The following is a 22,953-nucleotide window of genomic DNA, read 5'->3' as shown; positions in this document are numbered from 1 at the left end:
ACAGACCACAGCTCTCCCCATAGGGAAAGTCTGCCTAAAATTCCACCTCTTCCAATAAGCACTTATGGACTTATTTATACCCTTTTTAGCACTCACAAATATATATCAGAGAAGCAGCATGGCTCAGTGGAAAGAGCACAGGCTGGAAAGTCATGGGTCATGGGTTCAAATGCTGGTTCAGCCGCTTGCCAGCTGTGTGATGGTGGACAAGTCACTTAACTTCTCTGGGCCTCAGTTACCTCATCTGTAAAATGGGGATGAAGACTGTGAACCCCATGTGGGACAACTTGATCACCTTATATCCTCCACAGTGCTTAGAAGAGTGCTTTGCACACGGTAAGTGCTTAAATGCCATAATTATTATTATTATATCTAATCAATTTATATATTTAGACCCTATAGTAGTATTTTTATTTTTGGCTCCCCTAATAGAGTCTTAGCTCCTTGTTGCAGGGAAAATATTACTGTTATTCTCTACTTCCCAAGCACTTAGTACAGGGCACCACACCAAGTGAGTGCTCAATACATGCTACTATTATTACTACAACATCACTACAACCTGGTTGGACCAGGAATAAGCATGGAGTGAAAGCAGTTACAGTGAACCCTGGGTAGAGGAGAAGAATAGTTGCCAGTGTCTTCCTGTGTCTGTACGGATATAAAATACCAGTAACTCTATGTCTTTTTGTCTATGTCCGTATGTTTAAATGTGCCTGTATGTGTGGATGTCTGTATGTGTGGAAGCCTCACTTTAAGTTTAAGGCTCTCCATCACCTTGACCCTTCCTACCTCTCCTCCCTTCTCTCTTTCTACTGCTCACCCCGCACGCTCCGCTTCTCTGCCGCCCACCTCCTCACCGTCCCTCGGTCTCGCCTATTCCACCGTCGACCCCTGGGCCACATCCCCCCGTGGCCCTGGAATGCCCTCCCTCCTCACCTCAGACAATCTAATTCTCTTCCCCTCTTCAAATCCCTACTTAAAGCTCACCTCCTCCAAGAGGCCTTCCCAGACTGAGCTCCCCCCTTTTTCCTTCTGCTCCCTCTACCCCCCGTCACTTCTCCACAACTAAACCCTCTTATCCCCCCTTTCCTCTCCTCCTCCCCCTCTCCTGTTCCACCCCCTCAGCACTGTACTCGTCCGCTCAACTGTATATATCTTCATCACCCTATTTATTTTGTTTAATGAGCTGTACATCACCCTGATTCTATTTATTTGCCATTGTTTTTATGAGATGTTCTTCCCCTTGACTCTATTTATTGCCATTGTTCTTGTCTGCCTGTCTCCCCCGATTAGACTGTAAGCCCATCAAAGGGCAGGGACTGTCTCTATCTGTTGCCGATTTGTACATTCCAAGCGCTTAGTACAGTGCTCTGCACAAGGTAAGCACTCAATAAATACTATTGAATGAATGAATATCTGCAACTGTATAACCGTGTGTGCCTGAAAGTCTTGCTATATTTACTTGTGGGTCGGTCATTCCTTTGCACCATTCCTTGTTCCTCCTTTCCAACTCTCTTTGCACCTATCTTCTCTGAATCCTCTCTCGATCTCCTATCCCCTCTTTTTGCTCCCTTCTCTGTCTTGGCCCTTGTCTTTCTCTCTCTCTCTCTCTCTCTCTCTCTCTCTCTCTTTTTCCCTCTCCTTAATTTTCCACTATCTCCATACATCTCTGAGTTTCTATCTCTCCTGGTTTTCTAGACCTTCTCCCTGGCCCTTTCCTCTTTCTCTCTGACAGTCCCACTCCATCACATTTTGAGGCCCTCCCAAAGCTGGTCACTTCAGTTTAAATTTTTGTGTGACTTTATTATTATTACTATTATTATGTTATCTTTGTAAGTACTTACTATGTGTCAAGCCCTGTTCTAAACTCTGGGATTGGTACAGGTTAATCAGGTCAGAAACCGTCTCAGTTCCACATGGGGCTCTCAGTCTAAGTAGGAGGGAGAACAGGTATTGATTCTCCATTTTATAGTTGAGGAAACTGAGGCATGGAGAAGTTAAATGATTGCCTCGGGAAATGGCTGGGATTAGAATGCAGTCCTCTCACTCCCAGACCCAGACTCTTTCTATTAGGCTATGCAGCTTCCCATGAGGATTTGGCTCATTCGAGTTGAGCTTAACTGTTTGCAACAGCTAAATCTGTTCTCTCTTCGCTGTCTCCTTCCACCTGCTCCAGACCCCCCTTCTAAACCCAGCTTTTTTCTTGAGAATTGGAATGTGTTTGAGGAAAGTGAAGCTGACCACTGCTAATGCTTTATAGTACCTCCTAATGTTTGCTCATTTCCTTTTGCCACCAGTAAATTAGTATTCCTTGCAGCATTTGGAATTTCTCTTATAATAGTCTTATCCAAGAAGACAGCAGCTGAAGCACACAGTGTCAGAGTGACACTTTGATAATGTAGATCAACTTCTAGCCTGCTTCAATCTCAGTTTGCTCTATAAATAATAATAAAACACATCCACATCTCCTTCTTAAAAACGCTCATTTCTGACCTTTCACGTTTTCACTAGAAGTCAACATTTACAAAAGCAAGCCTTCCCCAGAAAATAAGGGGGGGGAAAAAACTCTAGCATTTTCATTCCACCAAAGAAATGTATTTACTCATTGCAACAGATGACCTTTCCTGGAAGGATGTCTTTAGACAGGTGGCATTCCTGTTAATCTTGAATTATCATTCCATTTCTGGATTCAAAGCTTCCTATGCAGAAATATACCCTGTCAACACTTGGAGTGGGAAAGTGGAAAAGAGTACAAAAGACAGGAGTAAGCTGAATATGCTTTTTTCCCTTTAGAAGCACATGCTCCTTTCATTTGACAGCATAGACTTGGCTACAGTTCTTGATATTTGACAACTAAAGTTTTGATATACATATTTGTGTTTATGCTGTCCTTCAGGTCCAAGGTTGATGCTACTGACTGTGATAACTAATCAGCATGTGCAAATGTGACTGACAAGACCAATACATGATTGACGATCCCTTTCACATCATGTGCATGTAAAGATTGTCTGTTGCTTCATGTTGTATTTGCTACCTCACTGACTAGAGCCATTTCTGTTTATCCCTCAGGGTTAAGATCTTCCTGAACCTGTGCTCCAAGACAGCCATTGGATTTCTAATTGCAAGAAACCAAGCAAATTCATCTGTCCTGTGTCTCTGATTCCTAGCTTTCCACTACTATTAGGTTTTCCTTCCTTGTGTCTTTAAAACTTTTCCTCTGTTTACCATTTTTACAGTTACCCTATTGCGGCTGAGGAGAGAGGAGCTGTTTATGAATGCTGTTGTCATTCTTCTCCCATGCCCCACCCAATATGAGTGTCATGTGATAATAATAATAACAATTGGTTAAGTACTTACTCTGTGACTGTCACCATATTAAGCCTGGGGTGGACACAAGCAAATCGGGTTGGATGCAATCCCTGTCCCAGGTGGGGCTCACAGTCTCATTTTACAGATGAGGTAAATGAGGCCCAGAGTCGTTAAGTGACTTGCCCAAGGTCACATAGCAGACAAGTGGCAGAGCCGGAATTAAAACCCATAACCTTCTGACTCCCAGGCCCGTGCTCTCTCCACTACACCATGCTACTTCCTTATGAATACTGTTTCACTGCTGAAGGTCCGGTTGTATTCCAGTCTACATTCTCTGTTCATTCATTTATTCATTCACTCATTCATTCACTCATGCTTATTGAGCACTTGTGTGCAGAGCACTTTACTAAGTGATTGGGAGAGTACACTAAAACAATAAACAGACACTTTCTCCACCCTCCACATTCTGGAGGGGGAGACAGACATTAATATACCTATATAATAACAGATGTGTACATAAGTCCTGTGGGGCTGTTGTTGTGTGACCCTGTCTTGTTGTTTGACGATAAGAATTGCATCTAATCAATCTATGGTATTGCTGTGGAAGGTACTGTGTTGCAAAGCACTGTTCTATGTGCTTGGAAGAGTACAAACGACACTAGTTGGTAGACACTATTTCTGCACTGAAAGAACTCAATCTAGTGGGAGAGCCAGACTTTAAAATAAATTACAGATAGGGAATCAACAGAGTGTAAGGATATGTACATACATGCAGTTGGGGTGGACCTGGGGGTATCAAATGCTTTAAGGATATAGACTGAAGACAGAGGTGACAGAGAAAGGAAAAATAGTAGAGTGGTGAAATGAGAAGTAAATAAATGAAGGCTTCTTGGAGGTGATATAATTTTAGTAGGGCTTTAAAGATGGGAAGAGTGCTAGTCTTTCAGGTATGAAAGGGGAGGCAGTTCTAGACAGGAAAGAAGATGTGAGTAAGGAAGATGAGATTAAGGTAAATAGTTTAGTATTGGAGAAATTAAGTGTTTTGGATGGGTTTCACGGGGAGAGGGGCAAAGTTAGGTAGGAAAGGAGAGCTGTTTGAGTGTCTTAAAGCCAATGGTAAGGTGTTTATATGTGATGCGGAAATGGATGGACAACTACTGGAGGTTTTTAAGGAGTGAGGATATGTGTGCAAAATGATCATTTTAGAAAAATGATCCAGAGGGCAGGAGAGGAGAGATGCTGAAGACAGAGATGCTAAAGGCAGGGTTTTCTTTAAGAAGGCTGATGCAGTAGTCAAGGCAGGATGTGAAAAATGCTTGGACCAGTGTGGTAGTACTTTGGCTGGAGAGGAAGGGACAGGTTCTAGAGATGTTGTGAAGGTAGAACCAACAGGATTTAGGAACACACTGAATATGCAGGTTAAATGAGAGAGATGAATCAAGAATAATGAGCTTGAGACAGGGAGGATTATGGTTTGAGGTTTGGCAATATAGGTGGCAAAAGTTGAGTTGGTCTAGAAGATAAAGGGTGGTAGCCATAATATCTTTTTAAAAGGTTGATTATTAAAATTGTTCTATAAATCTTCCATGTGGTCTATGATTTGAAAGCACTTTGGTGCCACACTGTCAATCTCTGAAAAGCCATACCATTTCAGCAGCAGCTATGGCCACAGTGTTTCTAGAGACCTGTGCAGAATAATCAATCAATCAATCAATTGCATAAATTGAGGGCTTACTGAGTGCAGAGCACTGTACTAAACACTTGGGAGAATACAATATGGTTAGTAAGCTACAATCTCTGCCCACAAGAAGCTTACAGTCCTGTGGTGGAGACAGAGGTTAAAATAAATTACAGTTAGGGAAGCAACTGCATATAAGAATATGTACAAGTGTTTTAGGGGTGATGATGAGGTTCATATCAAAGTTCTTGGGGGTATGAACGCAAGTGCAATAATCTAGACACCTCAAGTGTACAATAGAAGAGATACAAGCTTGTATCCTGCCTTCAAAGGGTCTACAATCTTGCACTAGCCTTTCTGATTGTTTCTTTCTCCTTTCTCTCTCCATTCTCCATCAGTGCATATCATGCTAAGTAGCAAGCTTGAGTGACATCATTCAGTAACAAAAATGGAGATTCTAGACTGAATAGAGAGATTCCAGGGGGTATCTAATTTTGCTTTTCATCAGACTAACCACCAATCTACAGTGCTTTACTGATACTGAGAAATTATTCATAATCTTCTACCTGTTTTATATTTGCGATTGCACAAATTAGTGACCTGCATATAGAAGCTCCTGTTTGAGGATTTCAAGGATTTTTGATGATTCACTCAGCCTGTTGATTTGAAAGAGTTGCCCAGAATATCAGAATATAGTCTGACACCAGAGTCCAGTTCGCTTTTCTGTCCTGGATCATGGCTGTGTTGAATAGGTTGAGCCAAACTACATTTAGTACCTAGCCCAACTTTACTCCATTGGTGACAACAAAAGGATCAGACAAAATCCCTCCTATTCTAAAATGACCCAAATCACTTTGAAGTCATTTTAGCATCCTGAAAAACTTCTCAAGGCAGCCAAACTTATAACTTGTTTCCAGAGCCCAAATATACTCATAATGTCTAATAGTTTTGTGAAACCTATGGCGAGATCTTGATGTTTTTCCCTACACCTCTCCTGTAACTGAGATGCCTCAACAATGACGTCTACTGGATCCCACTGTAATCTGAAGCCCTACCGAGTTTCTGGGAGGGCATGGAGGGTTGGTTCAGAAGGTCTCTGGCTTAGATCTTGCCAGGAATGGAGAGCAGCAATATCTGATATGGGAAATATACAAGATTGGGAGAAAAGTGAACAAAAAGGGGATGTGATTGAATTTGCAATTTCCTTCTACCATCCTTCAAGAAATCAGTGAAAATGTGGGCTCCTTTCTCCCACAGAAATTCACCATTCCCCCGGAATACTGACAGGTATGATGAAGATTGCGGGGGTTGGAGGGGCCTGAACAAAGTTACACTTGGATCCTCAATCCAGGTGAAAAACAAGGAATTCAAAGAGTGACGCTGCAACAATTGGCTAAGGGATAATCGAAATCATCAGGGAGAGAGAGACAATTTTAAAATGCACCGAAGTTATGTCTGAAGATTTAAGACACTGTTTTGAGTCCAGAAGTGTCCCATAAAACCAGAAAGAGCCATTTCATTTTCTACAAATGAGAACCATTACAGCAAGTAGGATCTGCCCAGGCCTTCACTGCAAATCAAACAAAGCTGCAGGGTGACCTCCGTCTGCAATAGGTGGTGGAAGAACACTTTAAAGAAAGGAAAAATATGAGAACCCAAGACACTTGTCTTCTTTCAGATAAAAAAAAAAATCAGAAGTAGGGATGAAACCCTGATCATGAGACAGGAGGGAGAGATCTAATCTCAATTTGTTTTTCTTCAAATGGGAGAAGAGTCTCCAAGGGCTTTGATGAATGTGGCCAGACATCTACTGTGCACAGCAGGACCCAAACCTTGCACATCACTTTCCCACTGAACCTGGCACTTCTTTGGAATGCCGGGGGAGTCCTGAATTCTGCATACATACCTGAAATTTATCCAAGCCTGAGGCAATAAAATGGGCTGGTAATTGGGCTTATGGTCCACTGAGCTTGGACTTCTATTTCTACTCAGAAACAAACATTGATAGAGCAAAGAATGGAGCAGGAATACAGAAAAAAACCCACTGCTGACCGATTCAATTCCTTCAAAAACTTTAAACCTTAAGGGATGGATTTTTACTGGCAGGAAATAGCAGCAGGAACTCATATTTATTTCATGCTTGTATTCATGGCTTAGTGGAAAGAGTGCAGGTCTGGGTGTCAGGAAACTTCAATTCCAATCCCTGCTTTGTTGCATGTTGTTTAACCTTGAGCTATTCTCTTAACACCTTTGTGCCTCCGTTTCTTCATCTGCTCTCCCTCCCCCTTAGACTCCATGAGAGAAAGGGATTGTGTCATCTGATTATCAAGTATGTATCCCAGAGCTTAATGTTTGGCAAATAATAGGCACTTAACAAATACCACATTATTATATCATTATTATTACTCTCATCATCATAAAAACCCCAAATTATTTACTCTATACATGGACTCTCCCATCATGAATGACAGGTAAGGTTTGGACTTGAAACTTCAAGAGTGAGAACTGATGCGGAGGAATTGATTATACTAACGATGGTTTGCACAGGGACACTTCCACTCGCTTGTCCCTGCCAGTTATGTTTCTGCTGGGGCAAGGAGTAAATCAATTTATGCCATATATTGGCTGCTTCCAGTAACGATGATTATGGTATTTGTTGAGTGCTTATTATGTGCCAAGCACTGTACTAAGTGCTTGGGTGGAAACCAATTAATTAATGCAGACACAGCCTTGCCCCACACTGGGCTCAGAGTCTAAGAAGGAAAGAGTGCACGAATTGCATCCCTATTATTCAGATGAGGAAACTGAAGAAAAGAGAAGTTCAGTGACTTACCTAAGGTCACACAGCAGGCAAGTGGCAGAGCCGGGACCAGAACCCAGATCCCCTGACTCCCAGACCCATGCTCTTTAAACTAGGCCAATTGCTTCCCCAGAGTAATGCACTAAGTGTTTGGGAGAGTACAGTGAGTTTGTAGGCTGCAAGCAATCAGTCAGTCAAACACATCTATTGAGCGCTTACTGTGTGCAGAGCACAGTACTAAGCTCTTGGGAGAGTATAATATAGCAATATTTCAGACACATTCACCGCCTACAGTGAGCTTACAGTTTGGCAGGGGTGTAGCACACTGCAAATTGAATGTGATCACTTTTGATGTACAAGACCCATTTACGGCCAAAGGGACTGTTGCTGAGCCATTGCATCATAACCCAGCGGGAGGATCCCTTGGTAGGAGCAGCTGTCTTTGCTTCCTCTCTTATCCACTCTCCAGCCTGCCAGGTTTCTTGTTGGACCTGTCCTCCTCACAGAATGTCCTAAATGGTTCATCATTTAGAAATCTTCACTTCTGCTGACGGATCAGCCCCGGGAGGCATTCCCCACCTTGTAGAACAGGGATTGGGACCCAGGTCTTCCAATTCCCATTAACTTCACCCACTAGGGATAATCTAGTTGATATAGAGGAGAATTTTAAACTGTGACTTTGGTTAGGCTGCCCATGCAGAAATCTTTGAAGAAAATGTACCAGAACCCTTGAGGGCCTATGTAGAGAGTGATGCTTGTTAAAGTTGTTTACTGATTTAATGCCTTAAAATAAACCTTCAACATTCAAGTTGTTGGAATGTAATCCAGAGGGGTTATCAAGATGTTTTTCACTCTTGTAAACAGGAAGCTCTCTGTGCCACAAAAGAGGTAGAGTATCAAAAATAGATTTTTGTTTTGTTTCTTTTGCTTATGATGCCTTTAGACTGTAGGCTCATTGTAGGCAGGGAATGTATCTATTATATTGTTATATTGTACTCTCCCAAGTGCTTAAAACAGTACTCTGCACTCAGTAAGCACTCAAAAAATACCACTGTGATTGCAAGATTAATTTTTTAAGTGCTTACTATATGTCAAGCACTATTCTAGGTATTGCGATGGATACAATTAATTAGGTTGGACACAGTCCCTGTCCCACATGGAGTTGACATTAAATAGGAGGAAGAACAGGTTTCGAATCTCCATTTTACAGTGGAGGAAACTGGGGCACAGAGAAGTTAAGTGATTTGCCCAAGGTCACATATCAGGCAAGTGATAAAGCCAAGATTAGAATCCAGGTCCTCTGAATCCCAGACCTGAGCTCTTTCCAGTAAATCACTGCTGACCTAGAATCAGCCTGGCCCCATAAGGAGAACTCTTAAAGAGGATATTATTCACATGACACGTTTTCCCATCCCTTAAGGAGGCATAAGTGAGTGGAAACTGTTTAATGCCATTAAACAATGGAAACCCAGGTTGCCCCATCCTGCTTTCCACGACCCTGGTAGGAAATAGAACAGCACCTGCAAAACGAGGCCTCATATAAACTTGGGAAAGTCAGCAGCTAAGGTAGCCATTTATATGGCTATGGATATACCATTCCAAGAAGCAGTTTGGCCTAGGGGATAGAGTAAGGGCCTGGGAATCAGATGATCATGGGTTCTAATCCCAGATCTGATACTTGTCAGCTGTATAATTTGGGCAAGTCACTTAACTTTGCTTTGCCTCAGTTTCCTCAGTTCCCTCATCTGTAAAGCTGTGACCCCTATGTGGGACAGGGTCTGTGTCCAACCTCAGTATCTTGTATCTACCCCAGTGCTTAGAACAGTGCCTGGCATATAGCAAGCACTTAAACACCATAATTATGATTAATTATTATTATGGACTCTGAAGCATGAGGAGCCTAAAATTCTGATCCTATTGCCACAACCACTTAACTTTTGTTTTAATTTGTGTATTGTATGTCTGTCCTTGTCTCTTATGCTATTTTAATGTTTTATTGTTTCATTGCTCCCAAAATGCCTGTCTCCAGTCATCTCTTCCACTTATATTCGTAGACTGTGATCTCTTTGGGGAACTGGATCCATTTCTCATTCTCGCTTGTATTATCTTCCCCAGTGCTCAGTACAGTACTCAGCACACAGTAAATTTTCAATAAAAATTATTACTACTACATCCCTGGAGTTCCTCATTGATGTAACAATCTATTGGAAATACTTTTGTAAAACTGCAGTGAACTATCAATGAAGTTGAAATGTACTTCAACAGAGACTTAAAAGAAACACTACACTATATTTCCTGTCAATAAAAATGTTGAAGGCTGATTTCATTTCTGGCCAATGTCATTGGCAAGGGGCAGTGTGGTGATTCTATAGTAAGCACATGGCAGTCCACAAGAAGGTTAGGGAGGGCAGACTTTCAGAGGGTCAGATGTAAGGCATTTCTGTAGCCAGGAGAAATGAAAGGAAGAAAAAGGAAGAGGAGAAAAACTTCAAGAAGACTCATTTGTGATAGTTGTCTCCTCCCGGGCATAATTTACTTTTCAGATGCCAAAACAAGATGTAGAGCTTCTGCAGTTCAAATCAAAGGGATGGTGTTTTTCTTTCCAAAATTATAAAGTGAATAGCAGCGTCTGAGGTAAATTGCCCACTGGTTTCACTAATAAGAAATTGTAAAAAATGAATACAAGGAAAAATGTTTCCATCCTCTCATTTTGCTCAAAATTACATATTCTCCTCATGTCCTCCTCTCAGTCCTTACATTTTATTCAGGATACTTTAGAATTCTAATCTTATTTTTCATTTTTCTCATATAACTACTGAACCCTTCATCTTTCTACAAAAATTCACTAAAATACAAGATGACTTCCTTATACAAAAATATTGAAATTATAAAATCTCTAATAACCAAGTATGTTACTGACTGAATCATATTAGAGTGCTTTAAACATGATTTCTTTCTGTTCAATAACACTTTAGAAATAATTAACTTATGTAAATAATTTTACATGTATATTAGCAGTTGTCTTTAAACAGGTGCAGGGAGGAAGTGAGAACAAAGTGGCAAGATGAAGAAGATTTTAAGCGATGGGAATGAAAATGAAAATTTGCATAAATATATATGGGTTTTCTCTTTAATCTTGATAGAATTTCTGACCTTGAACTCTTCAGACACATACACTGAAATGAATTTAATTTTTCTTATCATCACAGAAGGTGACAAAATGATGATAATTTGTGATTGTGGCTCTTGAAAAAACAAGCCTTACCTGCGCGGAACTGAGTATTGTGTTTATACCCAATTATAAACCCATCAGAGAATCTCTGGGTTTCTCAAGTCTAAAAGATCATGAGAAGAGCACAACAGATAGGAGCAAAACATTCATTATAATGTACACAAATGCTATTTACAGTCCTTAGGGGAAATGATTGGTGCATAGAGCAGCAGACTGTACACTAGTAAGACCATCACCTATTATCACCCAAACTTGCCTTAAAAAAGACAGAGTTTGGGAAAGATGAGAAAAATTTCTTTAGGCAGAGAGAGGGCATTATTGCTGAATGTAGATAACAGGAGAACAAGCCAACATAATGCAAATCATATGAAACAATCCAATCCCTCCCAGATGGTACTTCTAAAAAAGCAGAGGATGGTTTCCAGGAGAAAAGTGCCATGGTTTTCATGTATCACATACAGATGCATTATAGGTTTCTTGAGAAATTAGGACAATCTCTTTTCCTCTCTCTGTCCCCTTTCTCTTCCTCTCTCTCTCTCTCTTTTCTTTTTCTTTCTCTCCTTCCCACCCTACTGCTTTCTCTGTGAATTCACTACAGGATGGTCAGTCATATTATGGACAGAAATGGGATTAATCTGGACTGTGACTCTAGACCCTTTAGAAAATGGAGCTCCGTGACTCTTTCTCAGACAAATAAAAGAGCCAAATTCCACCCTCTGGGCAAATTCACCACTCTTACTTCCTTTCTTGACATCCACAAAAAAATAAGGACAAAAATCACATTTTCCTCAAACCCACCCTGAACCCCACAATTTTCGCCACAAGCAACAATTATTTCTCCACACAGCCCTGAATCATCTAGGGACAATCTCTAAACAACACCAAACATTGGAAGGAGATGGGGACTGCAACTTCAGCCCACAGCTGAATTGAATAAAACTATTTATGTCAAAAGTTTCAGCCACCTTTTCAGGAATGTCGCTAACTCAAAATCCCTATGTCCTGGCCACGCATGTGGCCTTTCATCTTTCTCCCTGTGCAGAACCAAGCCACCTGCTGACAAAGAGATGTCACATAAGAAGTGATGTCTATCTATATCTTTTAAATTCCTCAGTGTATCTAGCTTAGGCTACCCAACAAGGAAGGATTCTCTGGAGGCAGAGAGCAAGGTGCTCAGAGCTCTGCAAAAGACTGATTTCCAGTGATTTCCAGTTTCTTCATATTTATTATCTCCTGGCTCTGCATTCGATGGTTGGTGAGTAATTTATGGCCAAGCGTTCATAGAAATAAGTCTGTAGTTATGTAATAAAAAGCTCTGAGCGCTGGCACTCTAATAAACCGAGGAGTAACGGTGGAGCGGAATAAAAAAAAAAAGAAGAGGAAAGAGTCATTAAATCAATAATGCTGAGGTCTGACTGAGCTGTGCTGAAGTCAATAATATCATAAAGTTTTATACCAACTCTAGCACGGGAAAATGTTATTATCTGTGGCAAGTGATGACAAAAGAAGTTAGATCTGATCTAGTTTCAGGACAGGAAAGGAGATAGGAAGGCTGTCTGGATGTTCCCTAGTCTTTGGCATGACAGAGAGATGGAGGAATTTCTATACATGACCCAGATAGCAAAATTTTAATACCTCACATAGAAAATGTGGGGTGGTCAAGAAAACACTCATAGCATTCTCAGAAAAAAAAAATCCCTTCTCAGATCCAAAATGCAAATGGGGAAAAAAAAGTAATCCTTCAGGAATGGCCACAAATGTCTTCGTCAGCAAGTAGAAGGTCCTGTGACAGGAAGGTGGAATGTTTTAGAGGTCCCTGGCCAAACCAAGAATTCAACCTATTGATTCCATTAGCCTAAAATAGAGAGAATAATGTGGTACTGTGACCTCAAATGTGGCCTTCTAGTATAACCAAAAAACACAAAACTTGGAAACCAAAATAAAATTTCTCCCTTAGGCTATTTGGGGGAATTAGTGCTGGGCACCATTTAGCATGTTTAATGCAATCTTAGGGGTGCATGAGGAATTTGAAATTCTGTATTGGGATTTGAAAGACCCGTGTACCTCAGAAATAGAATGAGTACATCACTTGAATGGCATATGTGGTCCCTGAGATGTGGCAATTAGTGCATCAGACCAATAGTCTACTCAATCCAGCAGCCTGTCCAATGGCAAAAGGCTATTCGGAGGAATGATGTCATAGTTACCTTCTTGGACAGGGAAAACCATCTCAGTCTTACACGATTTTTTTCTTTTGTAATCCATTATGGATTTCTCACTCTTGAACGTGCCCAAGTTTCTCTTGATCTTCCTGATTTTTGGCTTGCAAAGCTTCCTGTGGTATTGAATTTCATGTGGGAAGAGGTGCTTCCTTTTGTTTTTAAATCCACCATTTTCAGGTTTCAAGACAGGACTCCTTTTCTATTGTGGGAATTGGTGAACAACATCTCTGTGTTTGGCCTGTTGACCTCCTACAAAGCTACAAAAATATTCATCCTGTCTACCCTCACCCTTGGTCTTTCCAGAAAGGATTTGATATGGAAAGCTTCTTCATCTCCTGATCATCCTGGTTGCCAGGTGAATGGAGAAAGTTCAGTATCAGGAAATCAAGGCATAACATTGCATAATGAATCATTTCATTTTCTATGCTCTGATGATACTACAGGGTATTTTGTCGGCCTTTTTGGCTGCTGCCATACACTGAAACCATGAGTGGCAGGAATGACATTCAGCCAGTATTTAGTGAGTGTTCAGAGGGTGCAAAAAAATCAAGCTAAGGATCCAACTGTCTGATCCACTTTCCATATCTACAATTTAGACACAATCGAGGTGATCCTGAATTAAAACTCCTATTTGTAGTCAGAAGGCTTGGTTCAATTGGAATGGGGGAACATTGGAAGAGACACAGTGGGAGTATGGACTGGGAGAAGGAAAGAAAGGGCAATGGAATGGATATAGAGTAGGCAGCAGGATACCAGAGGAAGTCATAGATTGAGAAGATTCAGTGAGCATGTGCCCAGTACCTGATACCTCTTGTCTCATCTGGTTCTATCCATTTAAGAAGCCCAGCCAAGAACTAGAAAGCCACATAACAAAACAACTGAAAGTCTGTAGAATTTAAGAAACAACAATCATTTTCACAGATTGGGTCTCAGCACCTTAAGGATGAAAGGAACTTTCAGAGGGAATTACGATAATTACCACAAGAAGATTGACAGTAGCTGTTTCCAGGCAAGAGTGAAATCTAGAGTGGTGTTAATGAGGACTGGGACATGGGATGGGGGGACGATCTTGATGGTCTGTAAAGGAAAAAGAGCAACTAGCACTTGAAATAGCATGCTATCAGCAACTGGATTTTCCAGGGAATTAAAAGAAAAAAGATCAGAATCTGTTCAATTGTGAAAAAGGAAAGGCAGAAAAGGGAGGGGAGCTGCAGCTGAACTTTACTCTGCTGTATCCCAGGAAACTGAATGTGAACAGATGGTCATAAAAATGCAGAGTTCTACAAATATGAAAAAGGCAAGGAAAATCTTGACTCTGAAAAGAGATCAATAGGGTGTTCATTCTGAGGAATAGCAAAATGGAAATGTATTAGAAGGGCAATTGGTTTTATAGAGAGGGACTAGTTAAGAGTATTAAAGATTCATTAAAGCATTGTTCTGAGTCTTAAGATTAATTCTGTATTTTTTGTGTGTGTGTGCATGATGACTGTATTATTTTAGCAAGCTTAAGGAGCAGAAGGATGTGATACATTTCTATTTTCATTTGACAATTTCAAAGAACTTAAACATTTGGGTTTTCTTTTCCCCGTGCCACCCCCAGGCCCCTACCTACCTGAAGCTGAGCAAGGAGAATAAAAGGTGTGGAACTCTTCTTTCTTCCTCTCCTCTCTTCCCTTGCTCAGCCAAATCTTCCCTTTCCCAAGCTTTTCCTAGGGAAATTGCAAGAGCTTCTGGCAAAGTATTATAACAATTCCCCTAAAGAAGAGCTGCCCATAGCATAAGTGACCAATGGGAAGATCATCATAATGCTGCTGCAGGCACTATTTCTTCCCTGTGCCCTTGTCCCATTCCTGGTCATATCCCCTATCCAAGATGCTCCTCATCTCACGTGTCGCAGACCTGTTGCATAGTAGTGTGCATCCTCGTTTGTATTGTGGTAGGGGGCAAGGTCCTCTTTCCTCCTTCACATATGAGTGTAAAAGGATTCCCTAATCAGTCAATCAATCATATTCGTTGAGTTTTTACTGTGTGTGGAGCACTTTACTAAGAACTTAGAATACAACAGAGCTGGTTGACCCATTTCCTGCCCACAGTGAGCTCATAATCTAGAGAGGGAGACAGATGTTAATATAAATAGATACATTATGGATATGTACATAAATGCTGTGGGGCTGAGGGAGGGGTGCATAAAGGGAGCTTATCAGGGTAACACAAAAGGGAGTGGGAAAAGATGAGATGAGGGCTTAGTCAGGGAAGGTCTCTTAGAGGAGATGTGCCTTCAATAAGGCTTTGAAAATGGGGAGAGTAATTGTCTGGTAGATATGAAAAGGGATGATGTTCCAGGTAGGATGTGTGCGAGAGGTCGGCAGCGAAATGGAGGAGATCAAGGTACAGTGAGTAGGTTGCCATTAGAGGAGCAAAGAGTATGGGCTGGGTTGTAGAAGGAGGGCGGTGAGGTAGGAAAGGGCAAGGTGATTGAGTGCTAATCTCATTTACCTATGCCTTAGGAGAATAGGAGGATGACTGAGCTTGCCAGTTCATTACCTTTTAACCTGCTTTTACTTCTGTTAAGATGGGGTTCTTACCGAGAGAGAAATGAGGTGGTTTATGATCATATAATATTGAGAAAAGCTTTCATAGACACTTAATTCACAATGTTAATACTGAAACATTAATATGTATTAATTAAGTTCCTAGGGTGTGCTGAGTCATATACATAAAATTCGGAGAAGAAAGTTATTCCTTGCCCTATGGGAATTTCCATTTATGTATGGAAGAAGTAGCAACATTGCCATCCCTGCAGTGAGGGAGAGTGCAAACTGAGGCTGGGAATCAGAAGGCCTGTATTCTAGCTTTGCCACTGGCCTTCTGCTCTCTGTGCCTAGTTTCCTCATCTGTAAATTGAAGATAATAATCCATATCTTCTCCCACTTCATAGGGATGTTCTGAAGACAAAAGAAGATAATTAATGTGAAAGAGATTGGGAAAAATGAAACCATTATTCAAATTCAAAGGATTGTTCTCATTTTACAGATGTGCATGAATAACGGTTGATTCAGTGGAAGCATTTAAATACAATCTAGGAGTTCGGACTGCACTAGTTCGGTCCCCATCTTGGACATGGTTCCTAAAATTTCCAAATGTAATACTCTGGATTTTACCTGAGTGACTTCAGTAAGGGTAACCTCACAGAAGCAGATAATAATAATAATGGCATTTGTTAAGCGCTTACTATGTGCCAAGCCCTGTTCTAAGCACTGGGGTAAATACAAGGTAATCAGGTTGTCCCACGTGGGGCTCACAGTCTCAATCCTCATTTTACAGGTGAGGTAACGGAGGCCCAGAGAAGTTAAGCGATTTGCCCAAGGTCACACAGCAGACAAGTGGCAGAACCGGGATTAGAACCCTTGACCTCTAACTCCCAAGCCTGTGCTCCTTCCACTAAGCCACGCTGCTTCCCTGATGAACCAGGGAACCCGGACATTCAGTTTTCATGACAGTAACCTTGGCAATGAAATATGAGGAATTCTAAGTCTTCAGGCTATACAGTCAAAACTGTCTCTACATGGAATATTTCATAAAATTATATAAAAATGATTTCAGTTGCCCTTCTAAAGATATGTTTCTTTTGATGCATCTCCAAAGTAGCTAGAAGACTAACTGGAGATATCTCTTTTAGGATTTTTACAGTCAAACCTATATGGCAAAGGTATATCAAAAAGGGGTTTTCTGGTGAGTTGAACCCCCTCAACTGAAATAGATCTGAGCATTCCACACCGTTTTCTGTTCCAGAATCTAATCTCTGCTATAGGAGTCATCTCCATCACAAGAAAAGAAATTTACTTAGCCTGGAATGCAAAAGCAGAATTATCCAAGAGCTAGTGGATAATCAGCCCCTAAAAGGCAGGTGTTATATCTTCTACTTTTATTGTATGCTTTAATGCTAAGTGTAGAGCTCTGCATACAGTAAACACTTGATAAGCTCTGATAGTAATGTTTTTCTTCCCCGCTGGAAGCTCATATTGGAGCCTCATGATCTGGTGAATTTTTCTCAAGAAGAATTCCCCAGTGCCCATAGAAATGCCACTGGAAATTTTGTCCCAGCTGGGATTACCCTTGATCCACATGATATCATCATTCACTGGTAAAACAGAAGGGTTGAAGTTCTCCAGCAGAGCAGTTAAGACACTCACAGATTTATAAAATATTTGGCACATCCTTGGCAAATATCAATTAATCAGTTGCATTTATTGAGTGCTTACTATGTGCCCAGCACTGTACTAAGTGCATGGAAGAGCACAATACAAAAGAATTAGCAAGCATGTAACCTGCCCACAATGAGCATATGCTACAAATATACATAGACACCAAATCTGTCTCCTTGAGCAGTTCCACCAGCATCATTTGTGGGTTATAATTATCAATTGGTCAGACAAGATCAAGAACAATGGAAATCTGGAATGTAGTAAGTCTCGTAGTCTCAAAGCTGTGCTCACTTTAATACCGCCATTCTGGGTAGGATTTGCAAAGAGAATGAGTGACAGCAGGATATCCAAAAAAAAATGGCAAAGAAGGACTGAAACTGGGAATTAAAAGCAAGAAGGAGGATACAGATGTTTTAAGGGTACAGTAAGATAAAAATTCATACAGTGCTGCATCCCAACTGAAAACGTGGAGCCTATTGGTGAGGATAGTCCAGCATGATGTACTCCTATCAAGAAATGAGTAGCCCTCTTCAAGAAGAAGCTTCATAAGGAACAAAAGACTAGGCAGGAAATAGAAAACAGTGCTGCTAATATGAAAGGTTTTTTTGTGGGCACAATGTGGCTAGGACTGTGAATCCCACATTGGACTTTCAGCTGCACACATTCATAGGTGAACTTCACCATCAATGGTGTTTTCTCTGAATATAAAAGAGAACTCTCTCTCTCAATAGACATATATCTATACATATATATATATACACATACATAAATATATATTTCCATATATATATATATTAGCCATCAGTAAATCAAAACACTTGTTTAAGTTTTCCTTGACTATGCAGGTTACATGAAGTAGCACTCAGAAGATACAAATGAAGCTGAAGGCATTACCTTTGAGGTGCTTAGAAGCCTGTGAGGGAGTGGTGGGGCAGACAAACAACTGAAACATAAACGTAATCCATGCCAATGAAAAGATAATGCAGGGTGAGTTGTAGCAACTGGAAGCACAAGGAGCCTATGGGAAGATCCAATGGGGGAGGGGAATTCTAGGCTTATTTTGCTAGAAGGAGGGGTGAGGTTGGAATAAGAGAAGGTGAGAAAGAATTTAGGCAGATGGGAATGACCTGGAGAACAATGGCAATGAATTACTAGGAGATGTTAGGCAAATATTCTTATCTGAAGTGGAGGGCATGAGCAAGAGAGTAATTGGTAATAAAAAAGAGGTAAATAAACGGTGTTAAGGAGAGAAAAAGGTACAGCAACTGGCAGAGGGCTTTGCCACTCATGATGAAGAGTTTTAATTTGATGAGAGTGGAGCCCCTGCCAACTTCTAAGAAGGGAAGTGGCAGGATCAGCTCAGCAGTTTTCAGAAGAGCTGTGTCAGAGGAAAGGTGATCTTATCACTAGTGATAACGATATGCCATTTATATCATTTATCAATGTAAAAGATCAAAAATGGGTAGTGGCAAACTCAAGGAAGCATTCCATCTGTCAGTTGCCTCAGAGATTCTGACTTAAACCTTGTTAAATCATATTGTCTGAAATATCTTACTGGAAACCCAATGTAGCTTCTGGGCAAGGAAATAAGATTTCTTTTGCACAAAACTGCAGAAGAATGGCAAGAATAATAATTATGGTATTTGTTGAGCATTTACTATGTGCCAAGGACTGTTCTAAGTGCTGGGGTGGATACAGGGCAATCAGGTTGTCCCACATGGGGCTCATACTTTTAATCCCCATTTTACAGATGAGGTAACTGAGGCACAGAGATGTGAAGTCACTTGCCCAAAGTCACACAGCAGACAACTGGTGGAATTAGAACCCACATCCTCTGACTCCCAAGGCCGTGTTCTTTCCACTAAGCCATAAGCTATATCTCCAATACCCTGCAGGGGTCATTCAGGTATTAGGACTGTGAGTCACATTCTAAAATGTAAGGCCACGTTGAGTGAAAGACCATGGTCACCCTCGTTATCATCATCATCATGACCATCATGAACCACTAAATGGCCATCTTAGAAAGGATGCTATTGAAAGTGGACCTCAACCATTAACCACCTCGAAACAAAAAATGGTTAAGCACAACTCATTCAATCAATAAATATTAAATCATCTCATCAAGCATCTCATAAGCCATTTATTCATTTCCACCCCTTGCCCTAAGTCCCAACCCCATCACTGTCTCTAACGCAAGTGAAGCTTCTTAGTGACTGATGCCTTCAGTAACTGAACTTCAGTTTTGGAAATTGCCTATAGAATGTCTTTGATAATCCTTGACCATAAGTAGTTTCCTTTTTAGTTATTTGCTATGTAACTTCACTGAAAGACAAAACCCAACTCTTTTTTGGGCATGAATCTTTATGGGACCTAAAGCCTCCAGTGTAAACATATGTTGAAGACATGCAATGGATGGAAAAGAATCTACAGCTGTGAAAACTTTAATGAAACTGTTGGTAACAATGAAGGAGGGAGGGGGTATGGGAACTTGATCTGCCCCCTTAACACTAGTAAATATTCCCCAGTGACAAGGCTGTGGGCTGATCTTTATTGTCCTGTGGGCTTCTTCTCCATATAAAGACAGCCAGGACTTTATAATCCTCAAGTGATTTTATGCTGCAAATCACATCTTAATTAACCTATTATCCCCATTCCAAAAATCCAGATCTTTACTCTGACCTCCACTGAATTCTTTCCATCAACTCTTAACTCATCCCACCTCCATGTCCCTCTCTAGATACCCCAGGAATTTTGTTTGAGTTTTGTTTCAAACCATCAACGAAGCTTTCATTGGCAAGCCAAGCAATAAATGGATAAACTTCTTTGTGTCCTGGTTAACTGATGTAAATGTCACAAATGATGCAGATCCTCATTAAATATCATAAATAAATTCATGAAGCGTGAATGTATTTTTGATTCCAGAGCCATCACATTTCAGCAAATTCTAGTCAGGTTCTTTCCCCAGCTCTTGCTGTGTTATGTTCATTATTTTCCGATTGCTTGTTGGTTTACAAAATGACTTCGAAAACTCCAACAATTAGTGCAGCTGTTCTTCCTTTAAAGTGTTATTTCAGGCAAAAGGAGGTTAAGAAGAAACTCCAAACCTGGGGACCCAGATTTAAAGCTAGGTGTTTTTTTTTTCTTTACTATTAATTTGGAACAAGGTTATGTGCAAAAACAACAAAAAAATCTTCATTTTTACATGGTCCTGGAAATTATAGCCCAGCTAATAAAATGAAGGTGTCATACACACACTGCAATATTGTATAAATCATGAATAATACAACAGGCAAAAATGAAAAACAGCAGTAGCAACAACCCTATATGGAAATAAATAAAACATACAGGTAAAGCAGCAATCATGTAAGATCACTGATAAAATGTGCCAGAAAGGAGAGCTTCTTCAGTAAGTGAATGCAATGTTGATAATAATATAGTAATTATTATTATCATTGTAGGAACTAAATGGAATTGCAAGAGGTGATAATTAATGAATAAACGATGTGTGGACTAAGTTATTTGGGGGATAAGGCAGAGAGTGAACCATTCATGTATAAAATATAATGAATAGGCCCAGATGAGAGGATGAATCTGCTCTCTCTCTGGCTACTAGAGAGTGTTCTGACTACTTTCTATACAGACTTCAGGTCTTCCTACCAGGCAGGGGGAATTGAAAGTCTTCATTTCCCAGATCAATGTCAAATGTAAAAATCACCTCAGGAGAAATCAGACAAGACTTATTTGGCCTCACCCTTCTGGCCTTATAAAATGTCCCATTAGGGTGAAGGATTATGATTCCGGTTTCAGGATAAATAGTATGTTGCTTTGTGTTTATAGCTCACCTTTCACCTTAAAACGTTACATAAACAATTAAAAAAGCCTTATATAAACACTTTGTTTGCTAACAAAACATATTTCTCCTTGTGTCAGGGAAAGCTGCCAATTAATAACTGCTCATCTCTACCCCATTCCAATTTAGGGCAGGATGCAAAACAGAACCCAGTTGTATCTTCAGTGGTGGGGAGGAAGGGGTGGAGCAAGTTATAAAAGTCACGCCAATTGAAAACTGGACAAGATAGAAGGTTCACAATTACAACGCTGAACTTCATCCCTAACCTCATCCCTACTGAGCTGTCTCACACAGCCAAATCTTGGCTCAGTGATTTCCCTCGTGGTCAGAACATTCCAATGGCTTCTGAAAGAATCAATGCCCGTCTGATGTGACCAGCTTTTCACCTTTATTAATCTGTTCTAATGCTCTCAAAGGGTTGGGCTGAGGGAACTTATATTACATTTATTGGCCAAAATTAAATACTTGCTTCAGATTTTTCAAAGGACTAGAAATTTTTGTGACTAGCGATGAAACAGGTAATTCTGAACTAAGATAGAAAGAATCAAGCCTCATTCTTGAGATATTAGGTGATCACCCACAGGGAGTAAGAAAATACAGTGTCTGTCCTGAGAACAAGGTTACCGCAATGCACTGCACTAGAACTTTTCTTCCAAAGGCTGCGTATAAGTTCAGATGGGCAACCAGTGGTCTAATCGGGGTTCTAATCTGAGGTCTGCCATTTGTCTGCTGTGTGACCTTGCACAAGTCACTTCACTTCTCTGTGCTACAGTTACTTTATCTATAAAAACGGTTTGAATTGTGAGCCCATATGGGACAGGGACTGTGTCCAACCTGAATTGCTTGTGTCCACCCCAGTGCTTTGTACAGTGCCTGGCACATAGTAAGCACTTAGCAAATACCATTATTATTTATTATCATTTATCTGGTAGATTTTAATCTTGGAGAACTAAATCTTTTTAATAAATTTTGGCTATGATAAATAATCCAGCCACATCCCCTTAATGAATGGAATACTAGCTTATTGCGAACAAAGGGCGAAGGAAAATTCAGCTCCTGCCAATTAAATGGAATCTCTAGTCTGCCTAATCATTCTGCTATTTAACATTGGCTTTCAGGAGCCAATCTATCAACCATGGCTGTCTAATCCATCAGATATTTTTACTTTCTGAAAAATGAAGATAGCTCATACAGAAGGAATACTGCAGAAGTGGCAGCCACCTTTCATGGAGATTGTTGATATATGACACTAGATTAGAACCCATAACCCTTTGACTCACAGGCCCATACTCTATCCTCTATATTAAGCTGCCTGGTGGCCAGGGCACGGATTTGGGAGTCAGAGGACATGAGTTCCAATTCCAGCTCCATCACTTATTTGCTATGTGACCTTGGACAAGTCACTTAACTTCTCTGTACCTCAGTTACCTCATCTGTAATACGGGGATTAAGACTATGTGCCCCATGTGGGACAAGGACTATGTCCAACCTGATTAACTTTTTTTTTGTATTTATTAAGCACTTACTATGTGCCAAGCACTATTTTAAGTGCTGGGGGTGATACAAGGTCATCAGGTTACCCCACGTGGGGCTCACAGTCTATAATCCCTATTTTACAGATGAGGTAAGTGACTTGCCCAAAGTCACACAGCTGATA

The sequence above is a fragment of the Ornithorhynchus anatinus genome, chromosome 5 (genome assembly GCF_004115215.2).
Source record: "Ornithorhynchus anatinus isolate Pmale09 chromosome 5, mOrnAna1.pri.v4, whole genome shotgun sequence".
NCBI lineage: Eukaryota > Metazoa > Chordata > Mammalia > Monotremata > Ornithorhynchidae > Ornithorhynchus > Ornithorhynchus anatinus.
This window is presented reverse-complemented; position numbering follows the sequence as displayed.